Below are 20,745 nucleotides of genomic sequence, written 5' to 3'. Positions count from 1 at the left end.
CTACAGAGTCGCTCGTAAATTGTAGAAAAGGCTGTTGGATTGTAAAGGCCTGGAGGTCACTGACTCTTCTGGCGGAAGTCAACGCCAGTAACAATGCCACCTTCCACGAGAGATATTTGAGGTCAGCCTTGTGAATGGGTTCGAAAGGATGACGCATAAGTTGTGCCAAGACCACATTGAGATGCCACATTCCTGAGACCTGTAGCCATTGCTGGGTCAGTTCTTCCTGTAGGGGCCTCATTCTGAGGCGACAGTTCGGTAGCAATGGGATGCAAGAAGAGACCATCCCCAGAAAGGATTTGAATATCCGAACAGAAACTGACTTTTTTGACAACAGTTTCTGTGCCATGTCCTTTATCCTGAGTTGCCTTTCCTCCGAGACAAAGGCCCGAAGTTCCTGAGTGTCCAAAGTTGCTCCCAAGAAGGCTTGTCTTTGTGACGGTTGCATTTTGGATTTTTCGTGGTTGATGGAGAGGCCCAGGGATTTGAACAGGTGTAGACACTGTTGCAGATGCGAATGAACGACTGCTCGAGAATTGGCCTTTATAAGGCAGTCGTCTAAGTATGGGAATATTTGGATTCCCTGTAGTCGGAGATGCGCCGCTACCGCAGCCAGAACCTTGGTGAAAACTCTTGGCGCCGATCGTAGTCCAAAGGGAAGAACCTTGAATTGGTAATCCCTGCCAGCCACCCTGAAGCGCAGGAACTTTCTGTGACGAGGTAGAATTGGAATATGGAAATACGCATCTTGGAGATCTAATGTGACCATGTGATCCCCTGCTGCCAAAAGATGCAATATTTCCTGGAGCGATAACATTCTGAATGTCAATTTTTTCAAGTATTTGTTCAGAGCGCGAAGATCTAGAATCGGGCGCCACTCTCCATTCTTTTTCTTTATCAGAAAGAATCTGGAGTAAAACCCCATTCCTCTCATCTTTTGAGGCACGCTCTCGATCGCTCCCTTCTGCATCATTATTCTGATTTGAGCAAATAATTCCTTCAGGTGAGCTGGGGGGGGTCCTTTTGGAGAAACGTTTGGGGGAAATCTCTCGAATTCTAGGGCATGACCCCTGGACACTATGTCTAGGACCCATTTGTCTGATGTTATTGACTGCCAACTTGAGTAAAATTTGGATATTCGCCCTCCAATTTTTTCTTTTGAATAGGGCAGCGGTGGCGGCAGGTGAAAAATTTCATTGTCTTTTATCTTTTCCACGGTAACTTGCTCTACCCTTGTTTTGGGGATAGGAAGGCTTTCTTTGGTTGTAAGACTGATAGCGTTGAGTCTGGTACCTTTGGTTATTTTGCCTGTAAGAGGATTGCTGGCCATATTCACCTCTGGTAGAGGACACTCCCCGTCCTCTCGCTCCTCGAAAGGGCGGCTTTCGAAATTGAAGAGACACTAAGGATTTCGCAGTTTCAGAATCCTTCTTTATAGTTTGCAAGGCTTCTTCTACCTGAGGTCCAAACAGATATTCACCATCATATGGTAAATCCAGTACTTTATGTTGTACTTCTTGCCTAATAGAAGTAGATCGCAGCCAACCCTGCCGGCGAAGAACTGCAGCTCCTGCCAGCTGCCGAAAACCTGTTGAGGCCACATCCACAGCTGAATCAATAATCTCCTCCGAGATTCTTTGGCCTTCATGAAGGATCTTGAGCGCCTCAGTCTTTGAAGGTTCAGGCAGAAGATCAAGATATGGTGCGATATCAGACCACATTTGCCGGTCATATCTTCCTAATATGGCCAATGAATTTGCCGCTCGGACTGTCGTAGCCGCCATTGTAGAGACGCGTTTTCCTATAGAATCCAAGCGTTTGCCATCCCTGTCAGGAGGGGCCGTCAGCTGGGCCGAAGGATTCCTAGCCCTCTTCTGTGCCGCTTGAATTATTACAGAGTCCAGTTTCGGCTGTCCTATAAGGCATGCTGGAGATTTGTCTGGTGCCCTGTACTTCTTTTCCAAACGTGGTAGGACTGGAGGAATGGATGCTGGTGTTGCCATGACCTTAATTCCCTCCTGCCAGATGAAATCAATAATGGGAATAGACTTAACCTGTCTCTTTGGTTGGTCTTTAAAGTCATAAAGAAAACAATCCTGCTCTTTATGTTCCATATCTATATGAAAACGTTTAGTGGCGCGTTCCATCAAGAGATGGAAGCCAACCACGTCCACCGGTGGAGAAATCGAAGCTGCTTGGCGCGAAGGGGAAGGTGTGTGCTCCTGATATTCATCCCACTCCGACTCATCTTGAACCTCACCTTCCTCCCTTTGTTCCTCCTCCTCAGAAGACAAAGGGTCGGCTCCTTCCGCCTGTACCTGTGAAGCAGGCGATGTAGGAAGTACTAGCTGCAAATTTGGTGTCGGAACCTCAGTATTAGGAGTAGTCGGCTCTGAGCCCGCTGGTTCTGAAGGTGGAAACCTCCTGTAGTAATCGTCCAACATGTATTGGAGATTGGACAGTAAAGCCATAGGCACTTGAGTGAGTGGCAAGGAATCCACCTGGGACGGCATCTGCACCGCTGGATGATCTTCCTCCTGCTCATCCTCCTTCAACTGGATATTCAATTCAGAAGGACTTGTAGCCACTCCAAACCTCTGATCTGTTTCTTCCTCACTATCCGAGTCCAAAAGACGGTCAGGAACTTGCGTCGTCGGTTTTGGTGTAACAAAAACCGTAGACGGAGACCATACTTGCAACGCTGTACAGGATGAAAACTGCGGCGTCGTCGGCGCGTTTTCCGATGTGTCAGTGGCCGATATTATAGATGCCTTTGAAATTGTCGTCGACAGGATGGATTTCGTCGACGGGACAGCCTTCGATGACGGTACGCCATTCGTGGGCGGTACATCCCTCGTCGACGGTACACCCTTCGTCGACGGTACGTCCCTCGTCGACGGTACACCCTTCATCGACGGTGCGCTCTTCGTCGACGGGACGCCCTTCGTCGACGGTACGCCCTTCGTCGACGGTTTCATCTCCGTCGACGGTATGCTCCTCGTCGACGGTATGTTCTTCGTCGACGGTATGATCGTCGACGACTGGATGGCCGTCGTCGACGGATTGATCTTCGTCAACGGGATCTTAATCGTCGACGGGGAGGCCTTCGTCGACGGGACGCTAGTCGTCGTCGGAATGACCTTCGTCGGTGGCAGCGCCGTCGACGATATTGTCGCTGCCGATCTTCTCGATGACGGCAAGGCTTTCAGACTCGATGTCGACGAGGAATCGCCGACGGCCGTCGTCGACGAGATAGGCCTTACCGTAACATAGACCATAGTTGGGGAAGACGCCGCCGTCGTCATAATCATAGACGATTTAGGAGATGAGAAGGTCATCGTCGACGTGGATGAAGCATCGGCGGAGGTCTTCGTCGACGAGCTGACAGTGGAAGGTGTCTGAAAAGACGAGTCCTGAGAAGAACTCTGGACTGTTTTTTGAGGCACAGTCTTGGCGGGCTTTTTATGAGAAGAACTCTCTAAGCCCTTGCCTGAAGAGGCAGTCTTTGAACATGAAGGTTTGTCAGAACCCTTTGTAGGTTGATTTCTCTTAGCAACCTTAGCCTCAGAAGATGGTTGATGTTCAGACGCAGGCCTCTTCCTAGATACTGAAGTGGAACCCGAGGCAATACTGTCCACATCAGACACAGCCTTATCAGAATCCGTTAGCCTTTGTAGCCACAAAAGCAATCGACCCTCCCTGTCTCTTAGGGTCTTTGGAGGACATTTCCTGCAGATCTTACAGTCTTTGACTAGATGATCTGGGTAGAGACAATATATACATTTCTCATGAGGATCCTCTTTGAAAAGCCGGAGCTTACCACAGGATTCGCAGGCTCTGAACAGAGACTTCCTTGAAGACATTTTACCAGAAAGAGAAATTCCAAAGAAACTGAGCAGAGCTCAGGGAGACTCCCTTCACACGACGTGCGGTAGAAAATCTGAGAGCCTGAGCCTCTGGGGAGAACATTCTGGTGGGTGCTGGCGCCTGATTGGCTGTAGTTTGGACTATACAAAATGACTATGATAGTCATAGATGTGGAAGTTTTTTTCCTACTGTAGCTTGGCTACTTTACTTCCTGGTTTATTCTAATGGTATTTACTGTATAATTATGGCATATTATTGCTATTTTATGTACCGTGGGACTCCCACTCCGACGACGGGGAATGATTCAGGCATGTGAATCTATGAAAGACACCCCTAATACTGGAGAATTAATTTTCTCTTCTGTCCCGGCTTTTGAACAGGAACTCATGAATCTTGTTGTTGTCTTGGTTAAGTCACAGGTAGAATACGATCTTGCTGTCAATCTAACTGTTCTTTGGTTGATATGTACTTCATCGTGTTTCCTCAGATTGATGCATATTGAAGGCAGGTCAACAGGAAGTGGGACAGATATTCTATGCGGCACCAAGCACATTAGTCAGAGGCTACAAGGCTTTTTTTCTTGAGCAGCGCCATCAGCAGGAGGGCAGCAATGGTGAATACTCTCCGCTCAGTGAAGGTAGTAAATGTCTTCAAGTATGGTTGCGGGTGATAAGGCGCACAGACCGAAAAATCCAGCTGGTTTGAAGTACTCTAATGGTTTGATCTTGTGTTGCAGGAGTTTAAGGAAGCTTTTAAATACAATTTCGTTATTTCATTCTTTGGTCACTATGCCCAGGCTTGGAGTTTCAGGACACAGAATGAACTCAAGACGTTTGAATTCTTTCTCCCATGCGGTGGCCTAGTTGGATTTATTGTGCATGGTGAAATGTTCCTTCCATGCTTTATTTACAAGGTTGTACCCATTCATTTTCCGTCTCTTTGGTCTGTATTTGAATAGTGGCATTTGGCATATGATTTGAATGGAATTAAATTCAATGCAGCAATCTAGAGCAACGGTGGGGAACCCTGCCAGAAGCAGAAGAAGGGACTTTCAGAATTTGCTTTCTTGGACTCCAATTTTGGTTGAATATTTCTCCAGGCCCCGTAACTCAGGCACCTTTATACAGTTTGGAGTCCTATTGTGGCTTGAACAAACTCAGCTAATGAGTTGCGGGGGAAAAAAAAGCAAATCTGAGAATGGCATTTGATGAGGCTTCAGATCTTTCAATTTCTTTTGTGTATGAGTGGCCCATTTTAAGATGTTGGTTTCAGTCAGTCCCAGGTAGACAAAATATTTTACTACTTCAAGCTGTCCATCTCCAATGCTGAACATGTAGTAAATGAGGCAGCAATCACCAATTCACTCTTTGGTGTCAACAGCATTAAGCCGGCTCCACTGCAGAACGGTGGAGGGAGACAGAACGGCAAACTCTGACAGCTGCATATGGCCTTCTGAAGCAAAACCAGCTCAAAGCAAGTACATGGATGAGGCACCACTCAATGTTTTGCTACAGGGTAGTCTGCTGTCTAAATTCCACAGTTGACCCCTAAACTCATTGCTATATAGCTAGTAGAGGCACCGGAAGGGAAAAAAGGGATCATGTCAGCCTTGAAATTGCATTCCCCTTTCTACTCCCTGAGGGAACTGAAATTTACATACTTTTATCCATTACTTCTTAAACTGTTGAACAGAGAGAAGCAGCTCCTTGCCAGAATGTAACCAACACCCTGCTACTGGTGGAGTAAGGTTTTTAATGATAAAAGGTGGATGGACAAGTAGACAAGCCAACTGACTCAGTGCAACTACAGTGAGAGCTAATTAAGCCCACAAGGTACTTAAACAATGAAAACCTCCGATGGCCACAAACCAGAGGCACAAAGGATTTCTACACGAGCTGAATTTTCCTTTTCCGATGAAGGCTATTCACATCCATAACAAGCATTTGCAATGCAATAGGTCTTGCAGTTATGCGAGTTTAAGCTATTGGCATTGTAAATTACAATGCCTTTTATTTATGTTTTTAAAAAGAAAACAAAAATAAAAGGCATTGTTATTTGCAATGCCATTAGCTCAAACTTGTGTCAATGGCGAGACCTATTCCATTGTAAATGCTTGTTTTTATAACTGTTAGCAATTTATCATCAAATATGTATACATGCATTCCTGAACATTTGATATAATTAGCATTCACATGTACACACTACTTCACGTTAGAAAGTGTATACGCGATTGTGGTCACTAGTCTTCTGTTGGTGGTTATTCTTTTAAACTTTCCAAGGGTTTTGATGGGTTATCTTTTTTTCATATCTATTGTCACCCGTTATCACAGCTCGCACGTTTTGGTTGGTTTAACACCAATCATCATGCATACACACTGCCTTGCATTTCATGACATCACAAGGTTGAATGAGGTTATCCTGTGGCATCTTTCTCCACATAACATGCGGCACTTAAATCTGGATTCCTATTCGTAGGCAGCGTCGCCCACCGCAGGCACCATTAAGTATTGATTTTTTTCTTCTATTGTTTGTTCTTTGCAATTAACATTGAGTAAGTGGGCACATTGTTTTAAGTGGGCTCCGTTGTTATGAGGATGTGTCTGTACAGCACCACATGCCTTGTGCTGCCACAACAGGTCCTGAGTCTCACGCGCATCCTTCAGATTGCAATTTCATGACACCACGTGCATCAAGGAGTTTTAAAAGACAGCATTTTATTATTGCAGGCTTGCGGTTTAGCATTTAATGAGAGCACTCCATATTGAAGTTGTTGGAACAGCCGTGAGAAGAACGGTAAAGTAACAAGCTGTGGCCGTGAGAGAAACGTGCACATGTCCTGTCCGGGCGCGTGCACCTCTCCTGTCCCCCTTTGGACGAGACACGTGCACATCGCCTGTCTGGGCGCATGCACATCTCCTGTCCCCCTTCGGAAGCTTAATCGACAACAATAGATCTCGCCAAAGCAAGCAGTGCATGAGCTGTGTCGCTAGACGAGACCTAAAAAGGGCATTGCTATTATCCAGGTAGGCTGAGGTATATGCATTAACCACTAAGATATGTCAGTCCATCGGAATTCACCCGTGGGGCCAGAAACCTATAACTTTGCAAGTTCTAATAAAAACTGAATTGAAACTTAAAATCACAATTTCTTTACAACAGAAAGAGGGACAAGCAGATATCCCTGTGCTGTTGGACACACAGTGAGGAGTTCTAGAGTTCCCTGCTCCCAGTAGTCACTAACAACTCAATATTACTGGTGTTTAATACCATTAAAAACAATTTACAGCACTCCTTCACACTTTGATTTTCAACATAAGCCTTTGTCCCATTTAGACTACAAGGAAAATGGGAACCAAGGATAAAACAAATTAGACAGTGTCACTCTTGTATCTATAAATCACATGTTGATAGTTTCCAAAACAGCCCTCAAGCTCCCAAAACAGTTCATGGTTACTGGTGAACCAAAAACAACCACCATAAAGTATAACTGCCTGGGCCACTGTTCTTCGACAGGAAAGGCCCAGATGTGTTCTGACTTTGGGGCAACAGATGGCATACCAGAGTATGCTAATGATGAGGGCCTATGGCTGTTCTACTCTCTTGTCTATCCAGAATGCTTTCAATCAATCAATCAATCAATCAATCAAAGCATTTATATAGCGCACTACTCACCCAGAGGGTCTCAAGGCGCTGGGGGAGGGGGGCCGCAACTGCTCGAACAAGCCAGGTCTTGAGTTGCTTCCTGAAGGCAAGGTGGTCCTGGGTCAGGCGGAGGTGGGTCGGGAGGGAGTTCCATGTCTTGGTGGCGAGGTAGGAGAAGGACCGTCCCCCTGTGGTGGCTCTTCGGATGCGGGGGACGGCGGCGAGGGCGTGGCCAGTCGATCGAAGCTGGCGTTTGGGAGCGTAGAAGTTGAGGCGGCTGTTGAGGTATCCTGGGCCTTGGTTGTGTAGGGCTTTGTGTGCGTGGGTGAGGAGTCGGAAGGTGATTCTCTTGTTGACCGGGAGCCAGTGCAGGTCTCTCAGGTGTCCGGAGATGTGGCTGCGACGGGGGATGTCCAGGATGAGTCGTGCTGAGGCGTTCTGGATCCGCTGGAGTCTCTTCTGGAGTTTGGCGGTGGTTCCGGCGTAGAGGGAGTTGCCGTAGTCCAGACGGCTGGTGACGAGGGCCTGGGTGACCGTCTTCCTGGTCTCGGTGGGGATCCACCGGAAGATCTTACGTAGCATGCGCAGGATGTTGAAGCACGACGAGGAGACGGCGTTGACTTGTCTGGTCATGGAGAGGGAGGAGTCCAGGATGAAGCCCAGGTTGCGTGCGTGGTCTGTTGGTTTGGGTGCTCTGCCTAGGGCGGGGGGCCACCAGGAGTCGTCCCAGGCGGATGGTGAGGATCCCAGGATGAGGACTTCCGTCTTGTCCGAGTTCAGTTTCAGGCGGCTGTTCTTCATCCATTCGGCTACCTCTTTCATCCCTTCATGAAGGTTGGCTCTGGCGGTGGCGGGTCGTTGGTGAGGGAGAGAATCAGCTGGGTGTCGTCGGCGTAGGAGATGATGTTGAGGTTGTGCTGGCGTGCAATGTCTGCGAGGGGGCTCATGTAGACGTTGAAGAGGGTTGGACTGAGCGAGGAGCCTTGAGGAACGCCGCAGATGACTTCGGTGGCTTCAGATCTGAACGGGGGGAGGCGGACTCTCTGTGTCCTTCCGGCGAGGAAGGAGATGATCCACTCCAGTGCCTTCTCCTGGATTCCGACGTTGCTGAGTCGCTGCACTAGTGTACAGTGGCAGACAGTGTCGAAGGCCGCGGAGAGGTCTAGGAGGATGAGGGCTGCTGTTTCTCCGTTGTCAAGCAGTGCTCGGATGTCATCGGTGGCTGCGATCAGGGCGGTCTCTGTGCTGTGGTTGGCCCGGAAGTCAGACTGCGAGAGGTCGAAGGATCCGTTTGTCTCGAGGAAGGCGGCCAGCTGCTTGTTGACGGTCTTCTCGATGACTTTTGCAGGAAACGGGAGCAGCGAGATGGGGCGGTAGTTATTGAGGTCGGTGGGGTCGGCTGATGGCTTCTTTAGTAGAGCGCTGAGTTCGGCGTGCTTCCAGCTCTCCGGGAAGGTGGCGGTGTCGAAGGAGGTGTTGATGATGTCCCACAGGTGGGGTGCGATGACAGCCTCGGCCTTGTTGAAGACGTGGTGAGGGCAGGGGTCGGTAGGAGATCCGGAGTGGATGGAGTTCATCGTGCGGACGGTGTCTTCGGTGCTGATCGGGGTCCAGGCGGGGAGGGTGGTGGTGGGGGGCGGTGGTTCGGTCGTGGCGTGCGTCGGTTGAGTGCTGAAGCTGTTGTGTATGTCCGCGATCTTGTTGTGGAAGTAGGAGGCGAGGGAGTTGCAGAGGTCTTGCGAAGGGGTGATGTCCTTGTTTCCGGCGTTGGGGTTGGAGAGCTCTTTAACGATGTTGAAGAGTTCCTTGCTGTTGTGTGCGTTGTTGTCCAGTCGTTCCTTGAATGCGGTTTTCTTGGTGGCGTGGATGAGTTGGTGGTGTTTTCGGGTGGCGAGCTTGAGGGCAGTCATGTTGTCCGGTGTTGTGTCTCTGCGCCATGTTCTCTCGAGGGCTCGGCAGCTCTTCTTGGAGCTCTTGAGTTCGTCGGTGAACCATGGGACTTTCTTGCTACCGGGTCTGCTAGGCAGGGTCTTCAGAGGGGCGAGGTCGTCTGCGCAGTTGCTGATCCACTTCGCGAGGTTGGTGGCCGCCTGGCTTGGGTTCGTTGCGCTGGTGGGAGGGTTCATGCTCAGGGAGGTCGCGAGCTGGTCGGCTGTGATCTTGTTCCAGCTTCTGCGTGCAACCTGTTGCTGGTGGTGGTGGATCGTGGTCCTTCTGAAGCTGAAGTGGACGCAGCTGTGGTCCGTCCAGTGGAGTCCGGTGGCGTGGCTGAAGGAGATGTCCTTGCTGGATGAGAAGACAGGGTCGAGTGTGTGTCCAGCATAGTGGGTGGGGGTGGTGACCAGCTGCTTGAGTCCCAGGTTTGCGAGGTTGTCCAGCAGGGTGGTGGTGTTGCGGTCGTTGTTGTTCTCCAGGTGGAAGTTGAGGTCCCCGAGGAGGATGTAGTCAGCGGAGAGGAGGGCGTGTGGGCTGATGAAGTCGGCGATGTCTTCGCTGAATTGTGTGCGTGGACCTGGAAGTGCAGGTGCTCGGCGGGTGCGAGGGTGTCGTCGGTGTTGGTCGTGATGCGGATGGTGTTCCTGTGGATGATGGCGATGCCTCCTCCGGTCTGGTTGATGTGGTCCCTTCGGATGATCTTGTAGCCGGTCTGGGATGGCGATGGCGATGTCGGGCGCTGAAAAGGCGTTCATCCAGGTTTCCGTGAGGAAGGCGACGTCTGGTGAGGTTGTGTCGAGCAGGTTCCAGAGCTCGATGGCGTGTCTGCGGACGGAGCGGGTGTTGAGCAGGATGCATTTCAGGTGGCTGCTGCTGTTGGTTGTCTTGGTCTTGGTTGGTGCTGGAGTAGTGCTGGTCCAGATGCAGGTGAACTTGCAGGCGTTGCAGCAGAAGGGTCTGTGGGTGCGTCTCGGGGTGGCTCGGTAGCATCCTGGGATTTGGCCGGCGTTGAGTGCGTTGAGGGTGGCGGCGTCGTACGTCCGGCAGGTGGGCTGGGGTCTGCGGGGGCCAGGGGTCCTGGCGCTGGGCGCGGTCCAGGCGCGGACGGGGGCAGACGGGCTTACCTTTGGCGCTCAGTCGGCGCTCCCGCTGCGCGCGTCCGCTGTGCGGTCGCTCTGGGGGCGTCATAGGAAGGGGGACGAGAGGGCGGGTCAGCTGGGCGGCGGGAGCGGCTCGGCTAATGGGCCGGTGGTGGGCGGGGCCTGTGGCGAGCTGCGGCGGGAAACTGGCGAGCGGGCGGCTCTGCTGAGGCAGGGCCGCTCGGGGGGCCAGGGGGGGCGTCTGCGGCGGAAAAATGCAGCAAGGCTGGCAGGCAGGAGCAGGAGGCGGCAGGAGGAGCAAGGGGGTGACCCGGCCTGGTGAGAGGCGCAATGGTGACAGTGATGTTAAGTACCCATGTTTTATATAGTTCTGCCTTCTATACCCACTTACAAGGCAAAAAGGTACTTCTTATTCCCTCTTAGACTTTAATGGTTATGAGTCAATCATTTTAACGACTTTAGTTAGCAATGCATGCTAATTTAAATTCGTCCATGGGACACAATTGTCATAGAGAGATATTTTACCGAGTCAAGCAGAAACATTCACTTAGAGACATAAATGAAACCTTAACAAGACTGATCCTTTAACAGGCTCGAAGCTTTACTTCTCCAAATAGTTTTTGCAAGCCATCTACAAGCAAAATATCTTCAATATTATGCAGTACTTTTTATGCTCTCCCACCTTGGACAAGCAAGAAACTCTTACTCTTCGTCTTTGTCATAAATACACCACTATACTTTAAACCAAACTTTAGAAAATCAGGGAGGCTACTAGAAGTTCAATTTGCAACCCCTTACTCTCATAGGGTTTCAACTTGCACATGAGAACAGGTCTGCAAGACAAAATTTGTTAGTGATCCCTGCCTAACTGGCAGGTCACCAACTCTATTGCTCTTATTTTTAGTCCTATGAATAATTTCGTTGGGTTTGATGAGAGCACAACAATACTTTTCAGGCTGTTCTCAGACAATGGGATATCAGTGTGCTGACATTATATTAATCAACCACTCTGATACATTTGACTACGCCATTCCCACTCTGTGATGGGTCTCCATAGCATTGTGCTGGATTGGTTCAGGTCATTCCTGTCTGAACGCTCCCACACACGTCTATTGCTCCCCTTGTTTTAAATCCTAGGGCATCTTCTCTAGTGTGTTCCTAAGCCTCTTTTATGTCGGTGTTGAGCCTCTTGAAAGTCTAATTAGCAAAGAAGTTTTCACTTTCATGTATGTGTGCAAAAGATACTCACGTCCTCCAGAATCTTGACAGAGAATAGTTTTGCCACATATTTAGGCACTGTCTTTGTAGGTTGTGTACTGCAAACAGAGCAGTTGCTCAAGATGGAGCACTAGTAATATTGAGGTTATGGTTGGGGAACAATAATTGTTATTTAACTTTGTGAAGATTAATTACATTTGATGGTGTTTTGGACCTTAGTGACATGCGGAGACTGATGCACATATAAAATGCTAAATTTACTTCCACTCAGAGGTACACAGAATGTTTTTTTGACAAGAGTGTGTTAGTCTTGAACAGTGGATCTAGAAGTCAAAAACCCCACTGTGACAGGGCATCTTAGTTGACTATCTACAGGTGTATTTTTTGTATGTGGATCTAACATTCAATTGCAAGTGCTATGGGCCAGACCTCCATTTTAGACCCACTTGACCTGTATCTGAAAGGATACAAACTTTAAATAAAAATATTCAAAGGGGGCAGTTCATGTTTGACGATAAGGCCCTTCAAAACGGGTCAGAGGTGAACCCAGCTGAAGAAAGCTTTGGTACAAACCAGGTTGTGTCGACGTTTGGGAAACACACCTTTACTATATTGAACCAGACACACTGCACTCATCAACATAATCTGTTATTTGACTATTAAACAGACCTGAGACGGTTGTGTCTATAACTAGAGGATCTTGCAAGAACATTCTTTAAAAGGTCTGCATGACACTCAACCTATGAAATTACTTTACAGGGTATGGTGGATTGTGCTCACCTAAGCACATTCAGAAGAGAAGTAAGGACACAATGCTACTTTACAAAATTTGACATCTTTTTGACACTAGGAAATGTGGCAAGCAACCTTTGTGGTGCTTTATGTTCAGATAACGTACACACCTACCATAAGAGAAAAAAGGAGTAAGCTACATTTATGCAGTGTCTGCACTAATGGAAGCCAGATGCCTTTGTACTGTGACAAGCTGCAGTACCAAATGGTGGTGGTACTGTCAGTGGGAACCTGCAACGCTTGCCCCGTTAGATGGCTAAGAAAAGAATGGTACCAGAGTAAACAAAGGAGTCTCAACACATTATCTTGGACAATGTTATGTCAATAGTAAAGGGTAGGCAAAGTCTTTCTTTTTATAAGTATCCTTGACTTTATTCGCCTCCAATTCTTCGTATCACATAAACCACATCTTCATAAGAGAAGCCCTTTGATGGTTGACAGGAAGGCCTTCAATGCCAAGTGAATCGACAACTTCAAAATGTTGATGTGTAGGCAGGTCTCTGTAGAGACCTTTGATCTCCACATCTCCTAGACGGCCTCCCCAACCCTGTAGGGACACCTCCGACACCACCATCAGCTCTGGGTGGGGTAGAGTCTTCCTCTGGTCCAATTAGGGTTGAGCAGCCACCATTATAGATCTTTTGCAATCTCCTCTGACACCTGGATGTAATCCGATAGATTGCCTTGGTATTGGGCCACTGAGAATTCAGGTCCCACTGCAACGCTCACCATTGGCATGATCGATGAGCCGAATGTAGTAAGTTAATAAGCTCAGGCGTCACAAAGCAATCCTCACAGAGGCCAAGGACAGAGGTTGAATGATCAGGATCATGTCCTGGACTTGCTAATCCAGAGGTAAAGCTTGAAAGTACACCATATCTGGTATGGCTCTGATGAAAGTAAGCCTCTGTGATGGAGTCAAGTGTGAGTTAAGCAGGTTTTTTGAGAACACCAATGATGTCAAAAGGTTTGCCGTAGTCTAGAGGTGGTCCGTATCAGACTGTGGTGAGCCTGCCTTCAACAGACAGTGATCGAGGTAGGGGAACACTGGTACTCTGGACCTCCTAAGATGGCCAGGTAGCATAGCAAACTTAAAGTGCTCAAGACTTACCTAGATGTGAAAATAAGCATTGTGCCGGTTCAAAATCAGTAGCCGATCTTCCAAAAAGGACCTGGCCACAGTGAGCCTCCTGAATTTATCTTTACACATGAAAACATTGAAGTCAAAGGTCTACAATAGGACAGAGGTCTCCGTCCTTTTTCAGCACCAGGAAGTATTGACAGTAACAAGGGGTCCCTACTGCCAATGCGGGAGAATTCTCTACGGCTCCTTCGGCCAAAAAAGTGTGGAGTTCCTGGCATAAGACAGACAGATGGTTCTCCAACAGAAGTTCCACCTAAAGTGGCATGTTGCAAAAGAATGGTAAGATGAAACTCTGTCGGACAATCTACAGGTCACATTTGTCAAATGTAATTTTTTTGCCACCCCTGCAGGTAGAGGCTGATCCTGCCACCCACTGAATAGCTATGTGCCACTAAGTGCTTTTTCAGTTGGTGCTGGAGGGACGCAATACTGGTAGTAACGTGGCCCTAGATGGCAAGGCCTTTGTCTGCCGGACCCACAGCCCTGACCTCGAAAGGGCTGGGAAAACTGCTTTGGGGTTGTTAGGAGCTGGAGTGATCTATATGCTAGGCCCCAGGCATATCTCCTAATAAGGCAAAATTGCCGGAGGGTTGCTACCCAGAAGCTGAATGAGACAGATAACGTGCTGTGGCTTCCTTCAAATAATTCTAAGGCTGAGTCTGCCTTTTCGCCAAACAAGCAGAAGACATGTCTATTAAAGATGGTTGGACGTCCCTAGAAGAGCCCATTACCTTATCCTTGCATATTCTAAAGCACCACGCTAGTTCCCAAAGCCCTCCCTAGACAATCTGTGGTGCTGAGGCCTGAGTAGATAACAAAAGTGCCTGAATCCCGATCATCTTGTATGGTTTGGGCTAAGGAAGCATGTAGGTCTTCCCGACTGCAGGTAAGATCTCACCCACCAAGTCCCAAAATGCACAGGTGCAACATCCAAGGAGGCAGCTCACATTAACTGACCTCCACTCAAGAATGGCTGAAGAGAACATACGCTTACCCAAAGGTATCAACTCATTTTGACTCCCTATCGGGGGAGTGGTTGGAAAAGCGTTCACTCTACTGGTGGATGCCTGTACCACCATACTTTCCAAAGTCGGATGTTGGATCAGAAAATCCAGGATTCCTGGAGCAGGTCTATGGTCAAGGCAGTGGTCTGCAGACAGAGAGCATAGAGCAGAGTTTTGTCCAAGTGCCCAGCAGTGTGCTAGTTAGGGCCTTATTGAAATGCAAAAGAGGTGCAGTTGGTGCCTGGCCAGGCTGTAGGACCTCCATGTGTACATTTATTTTAACTTCCATAGTGGAGACTTGCAGATCAAAGAACTCAGCAGTCCTCCTGATAACCGTTGCAAAATAAGTGCTTTCTTCTGTGGCTGGTCCAGGGGGGGGATGGAGGGGGAGCTCAGTGTAGGGATGAGGTGTCACACAAGTTACTACTTGTGTACCGATACATCTGTAAGAGACATTAGTTAGTGATAGATTCCTTACCTTAGAATATCCCCAGGCGTCAGACTGGATCCAGAAAGTTTTGTTTAGCAGTACCCCTGCTCATCAGTAGCTGGCGTCCTACGGCTCTGCGTCCGTCGCTGGCGTCGTATGCGCCGCGATAACGGCACGGAGACTACTTGGGCACCACCCATGCACGCTGACATCAGTACTGTACACGACTTTCCGCACCAGGAACGCAGAGCCATGCAAGATACTGACCATTGGTGCATAAAACTAGGGCCCTAAAAGGGGATGACATTAACCCTAATAATCAGATCGCAGAATGGGAAGGATGGGTGGGGTGGTATGAAATCTATCACTAACTAATGTCTCTTACAAATATATCGTTACACAAGTAGTAACTTGTGCATCTGAAAGAGACACGTTAGTGATAGATTCCTTACCTTAGAATAGATACCCCAGCAATACCAACCCCGGTGGAGGGTCTGCGAACAAAATTACACGAGGAAGTCCCGGAGAACAGAACGGCCAAAGAAGCCGTCTCTCCGGACTTGACTATTAAGGCAGTAGTGCTTGGTAAACATGTGCAGCGAGGCCCACGTAGCTGCCTGACAAATGTCGTGCAAGGGAACGCCGCGTCCCAAGGCAGTAGTGGCTGCCGTTACCCTGGTTGAATGAGCACGCAGTCCCACAGGAGGCTACTTCTTGGCCAAGGAGTAACATGCTTTGATGCACAGAACGGCCTACCGGGAAATGGTCCGTTTGTGCACAGCCCGACCTTTTTTGGCGCCCACGTAGCCAACAAAGAGCTGATCGTCCACCCGGAACTGTTTTGTGCGCTGCAGATAGAATGCAAGCGTACGTTTTGGGTCCAGATGGTGGAGCTTCTCCTCTTCCCTGGAAAGATGCGGAGGCGGAAAGAAGGTGGGCAAAGTGATGGTCTGCCCGATGTGGAAGGGCGTGACAACCTTTGGCAAAAAAGAAGGATGGGTCCTTAGAACCACCTTGTCCGGATGAACTGAAAAGAAAGGAGGTTTGGAAGAAAGAGCCTGGAGCTCACTCACTCTTCTGGCAGAGGTGATAGCTACCAGGAAAGCCGTCTTCAAGGTGAGTAGACATAAGGGACAGTTATGAAGGGGCTCAAAGGGAGCGCACATTCAGTAAGTCAAGACAAGATTCGAGTCCCACTGAGGCATTATGAAAGGCACGGGAGGGAACATGTGTGTAATGCCTTTGAGGAAACGGTTAACAACTGTAGACTTAAAAAGAGAAGGCTGATCAGGAAGCCTTAGAAAGGCGAAGATGGCAGAAAGATAACCTTTGATCGAGCCCAGAGCAGAGCCCTGCTGGGCCAAAGACAGAAGAAACAGAAGAACCTCAGAAAGAGGGGCAGAAAGGGGATCCAAACCTTTGCTGTGCACCATGCCACAAATTTGTTCCATCTGCAGACGTATACCGTTTTAGTGGAGGGACGCCTGGCTGCCAGAATGACATTACAGACTTCGGGAGGAAGGTCGAAAGAAGTCAACACTCGCCGTTCAATCTCCACGCATGGAGGTGGAGGCTGGACAGGTTTGGGTGAAGGACCGTCCCCTGCTGTTGCGACAGAAGATCCTCCCGAAGAGGTAGACGGATCGGGGTATCGATGCTCATACTGAGTAGCTCAAGATACCATATTCTTCAAGCCCAGTCCGGAGCCACAACAATGACTTGGGCCCGGTCGCGCCTAATCTTCTTCAGCACTCTGGGCAGAAGTGGTATAGGCGGAAAGGCGTACATCAGACCGCAGCTCCACTCAAGACGAAAAGTGTGTCCGAGCGAGTGCCGCCTTGGAAATTCCAACACGCAGAACTGATGATATTGCACGTTCTCTTCTATGGTGAATAGATCTAACCAAGGTTCTCCCCACTGCAGAAAGAGACCCTGGACCAGGTCCGGGTTCAGACGCCATTCGTGATCCATCATGCACCGGCAGCTGAGTTTGTCCGCCCTGGCGTCCAGAGAACCTGCCAGGTGTTGAACCACCAAGGTAATGCCTTGATGTTCCAGTAATGTCCAGAGGTGCAGAGCCTCCTGACATAGGGTCCACAACACCTGCACCACACTTTCCTCCACAGAGGGAAGGAATGCATTCAGTGCAAGTCGGATCGCCCGCAGCTCCAGAACGTTGATATGGAGCCGGGACTCCGCCGGACACCAGAGGCCTCTGATCTCAGCCTCTCCCAAGTGGCCTCCCCATCCCAGGAGGGATGCATTCCGCACTACTATGTGATCCGGTTGGGGAAGGGAGCGGCATCTGCCATTGACCCAATCGTGATTCGTGAGCCACCACTGTAAGTGTCGTGCAGTGCCCTCCGAGATCTGGACATGATCGGACAGGTTGTCCTGGTACTGTGCCCACTGGAACTTCAGGTCCCACTGCCGAGCCTGCATATGCCATCTGGCATGTTGCACTAGCAAGATGCAGGAGGCCATCAGGTCCAGGAGCCAGAGGGTCATCTTGACTGAAACCCGGGATAGAGGCTGAAAGATCGGAATCATAGCCTGAATATCCCGGACTCGCTGCTCGGGAGGATAAACCCAAAACTGCGTCGAATCCAGAACCGCTTCGATGAAGGGGAGCTTCTGAGAGGGACTCCGGTGCGACTTCGGCACATTGATGGAGAATCCCAGCAAATGCAAGAGGTCGCCGTAGTCTGAAGGTGGGTGACGACTGCCTGGGGGGACAGCCTGGGGCGAGCCCGCCTTCAACAACCAGTTGTCGAGGTAGGAGAACACTGACACCCCTGACCGGCGCAGATGAGCTGCCACCACCGCTATCACTTTCGTGAACACCCAAGGGGCGCTGGTAAGGCCGAAGGGTAGCACGGTAAACTAAAAATGCTCCTGGCCTACCGTGAGCCGCAGGTAACGCCGGTGGGCCGGCAGGACGGGGATGTGGAAATATGCGTCCTGCAAGTCCAACGCTACCATCCAGTCTCCAGTGTCGAGGGCAGCCAAGACCTGAGCCAGGGTCAGCATCTTGAACTTCTTCCGGAGGAAGCAACTGACGTTCCGGAGGTCCAAGATAGGACGCACTCCCTACTTCTGGCCCAGGAACACACTCGATGGCCCCCTTGGCCAAGAGGGCTGTGACTTCCTGTTAGAGAAGCACTAAATGAGCCCCCGACATGCGGTGGCGGCATGGCTGGAGAGGAGGACTGAAAGGTAAGAGAGTAAACCTTGCGGATTATCTGCAGCACCCACTTGTGCAATGTGATATCGTGACAGTGGGGGAGGTGGTGGCGGATTCTGCCACCCACCGGTGTTGGTTGCTCCACGAAGGACGGACTAGGAAGGTTTGGAGGTAGGAGCAGCGGGGTGGAGGTGGACTGACCCGCACGCTGATTCCCCGACCCTGCGGAAACCGCGACCACGGCCGCGCTGAGGCTGGTTCTGCACAAGCTTGTTGAAGGAACGTGCCTGGGTGACCCTGCCCTGGCCACTAAAGGAACGAAAACCAGGAGTGGCTGGGTTCTTAGCAGAAAGACCCAAGGACTAGGATGTGGCCCGTGAGTCCTTAAAGCGCTCTAGTGCACTGTCGGCCTTAACGCCAAACAGGCGGGTGCCATCAAAGGCCATGTCCATGAGCGAGCCCTGGACATCAGGCGAGAACCCAGTTGAACGCAACCAGGCATGGCGTCGCGACGCAACCGTTGTAGCAATCACCCTGCCCAACGAGTCTGCGGTGTCCAAACCACACCGAGTGGCGAACTTAGCCGCATTCTTACCCTCAGCAATCGCCTGAGAAAGGACAGCCTGGACCTCCTCAGGACACTGAGGCAACACCTGAGCAACATAATCCCATACTGCGTGGGAATGGATGTATGACATTACAACGCAGGCTATTACAACGCCTGCCTTTACAACGCGGTTTTTACATCGCATACCATTACAAGCATAGTGCTTTTAGGAACTGGATAGTGAATTATTTAATTTACTATTCCAACTCCAGTCCCCGTGGACACTAGGGAAGGTGTTGGATAGTAAATTAAATCTATTCCCTATCCTAGAGCGCCCCCCAGCTCAATGCGTTGTAATGGTTTGCGTTGTAATGACCGCGTTGTAAAGGCACTGCATGGTAAAAGTTGCGTTGTAAGTGACGTTTCCCGTGGGAATAGCTGCCCAGTAAGCAGGCGGTGTTCAACAACCGCAGCCCCAAGTTGGCAGAAGAGAACAACCACTTACCAAACTGTTCCAGTTTCTTAGAGACCTTATCCGGGGGAGCCATGGAAAAGGCACTCTGCGACTTCAAGGCCTGGATGACCAGACTCTCAGGCGTGGGATGGGTGGGCAGAAAGGCAGGGTCGCCATGCGCCAGCCGGTGGCGTCTGGCAACGTTTTTATCCACCTGTGGTCAGCAGCAACCAAGTGCCCAAGAAGACGTCGGTAAGGGCGTCATTGAAGGGAAGCAATGGCTTTGACAAAGTAGACACCGCCTGGAGCACCTCGGTGAGGAGGTTGGCTTTGAGGCCCACTGTGGGGAAGGTCGAGGTTGAGGATCTCAGCAGGCCGACGGAGCACCATCGTGTAGGAAGCGCCCTCCTCCATCGTAGGCGGGGGGCAAACCCCGGGTTTGAAGAGACGTTGAGGTCACTGGTGTCTTCCAGGTCATTCACCCAATCCTGCTCGGAGTCACACTGCCGGGCAAGGGGGTCCTCGGATCCGTACCAGTCCTCCTCCGCCTCCGGAGAAGGGACAAACGGCATTGGAAACGGCGGCCGGGGCCGGACCCACGCCGCCTCCCCGGTCGGAACAAAATGGTCCTGGAACCAGGGCAAGGCGGGAATGAACGGCACCCAGTGCGGCGCTGCGGGCGGAGCCGGCAACACCGCACCTCATGTCGCCGGAGCCAACGGTGTAGGATCCTGTGGCACCAAGGTTGGATCTGCTGGCGGAGCCGCTGGGCCAACAGGATCTGGACACGAAACTGCGAGGCCCGAAGGCGCGCCGGTGGGAGCCCGAGGCCTAAAAAGGCGGTCCATGGCAGCAAGAAACTCTTGCACCTGTTCAGGAGTCGCTGACGGACCCGGGTAGGGCGGGTAGACCGTGGGACTCCCAGGCTCCCGAAGAGCCGCCGGGGCGGAGCTCCTGTCCCCCTTGTCCGCCTCTGAGGAGCAACGGGGGACATCGGAGAGCGAACACTCTTCTTCAACTTCTTTTTATGACGTTGCTTACCAGAATCCGAAGACTTGGAACCCGAGGAGCAACGCGAGCGGTCCCGGGAATGGCCCCTAGACCTGGAGCGGTGGTGAGACGAGTGCTGGACTTCCAGCAATTTCTGGCGCCGCTCCCTCAAGGCCTTCGGGACCATGGCTCGACAGTCCCAGGAGTCGTGATCAGTCTCCAGGTAGTAGAGGCAAACATTGTGGGGGTCCACCACCGACATATTAAGGCAGCAGGCCCCACAGGACTTAAAACCAGGCATCCCTACGTGCACCAGGAGAAAAAAAGGGGGGAGACAAAAGTCTCAAAGTAGTCAAAAAGTGACTACGGTGCGTGCTCAATTCGGATCTGCGCTTGCTGGCGCGGAAAAAGAAAAAACTGACGTCAGCACAAATGGCT

At 50.5% G+C, this 20,745-nt stretch overlaps 1 protein-coding gene across 1 annotated transcript in view; it reads right to left on the bottom strand.

The window, feature by feature from the left end:
• Positions 1 to 20,745, bottom strand: part of CWF19L2 (CWF19 like cell cycle control factor 2) — a 1,214,198-nt gene that overhangs the window by 468,598 nt on the left and 724,855 nt on the right. The window lies entirely within an intron of this gene.

The sequence above is a fragment of the Lissotriton vulgaris genome, chromosome 8 (genome assembly GCF_964263255.1).
Source record: "Lissotriton vulgaris chromosome 8, aLisVul1.2, whole genome shotgun sequence".
Taxonomy (NCBI): Eukaryota; Metazoa; Chordata; class Amphibia; order Caudata; family Salamandridae; genus Lissotriton; species Lissotriton vulgaris.
The sequence above is the reverse complement of the archived record's forward strand: the minus strand, read 5'-3'. Positions and strand labels throughout refer to the sequence as shown.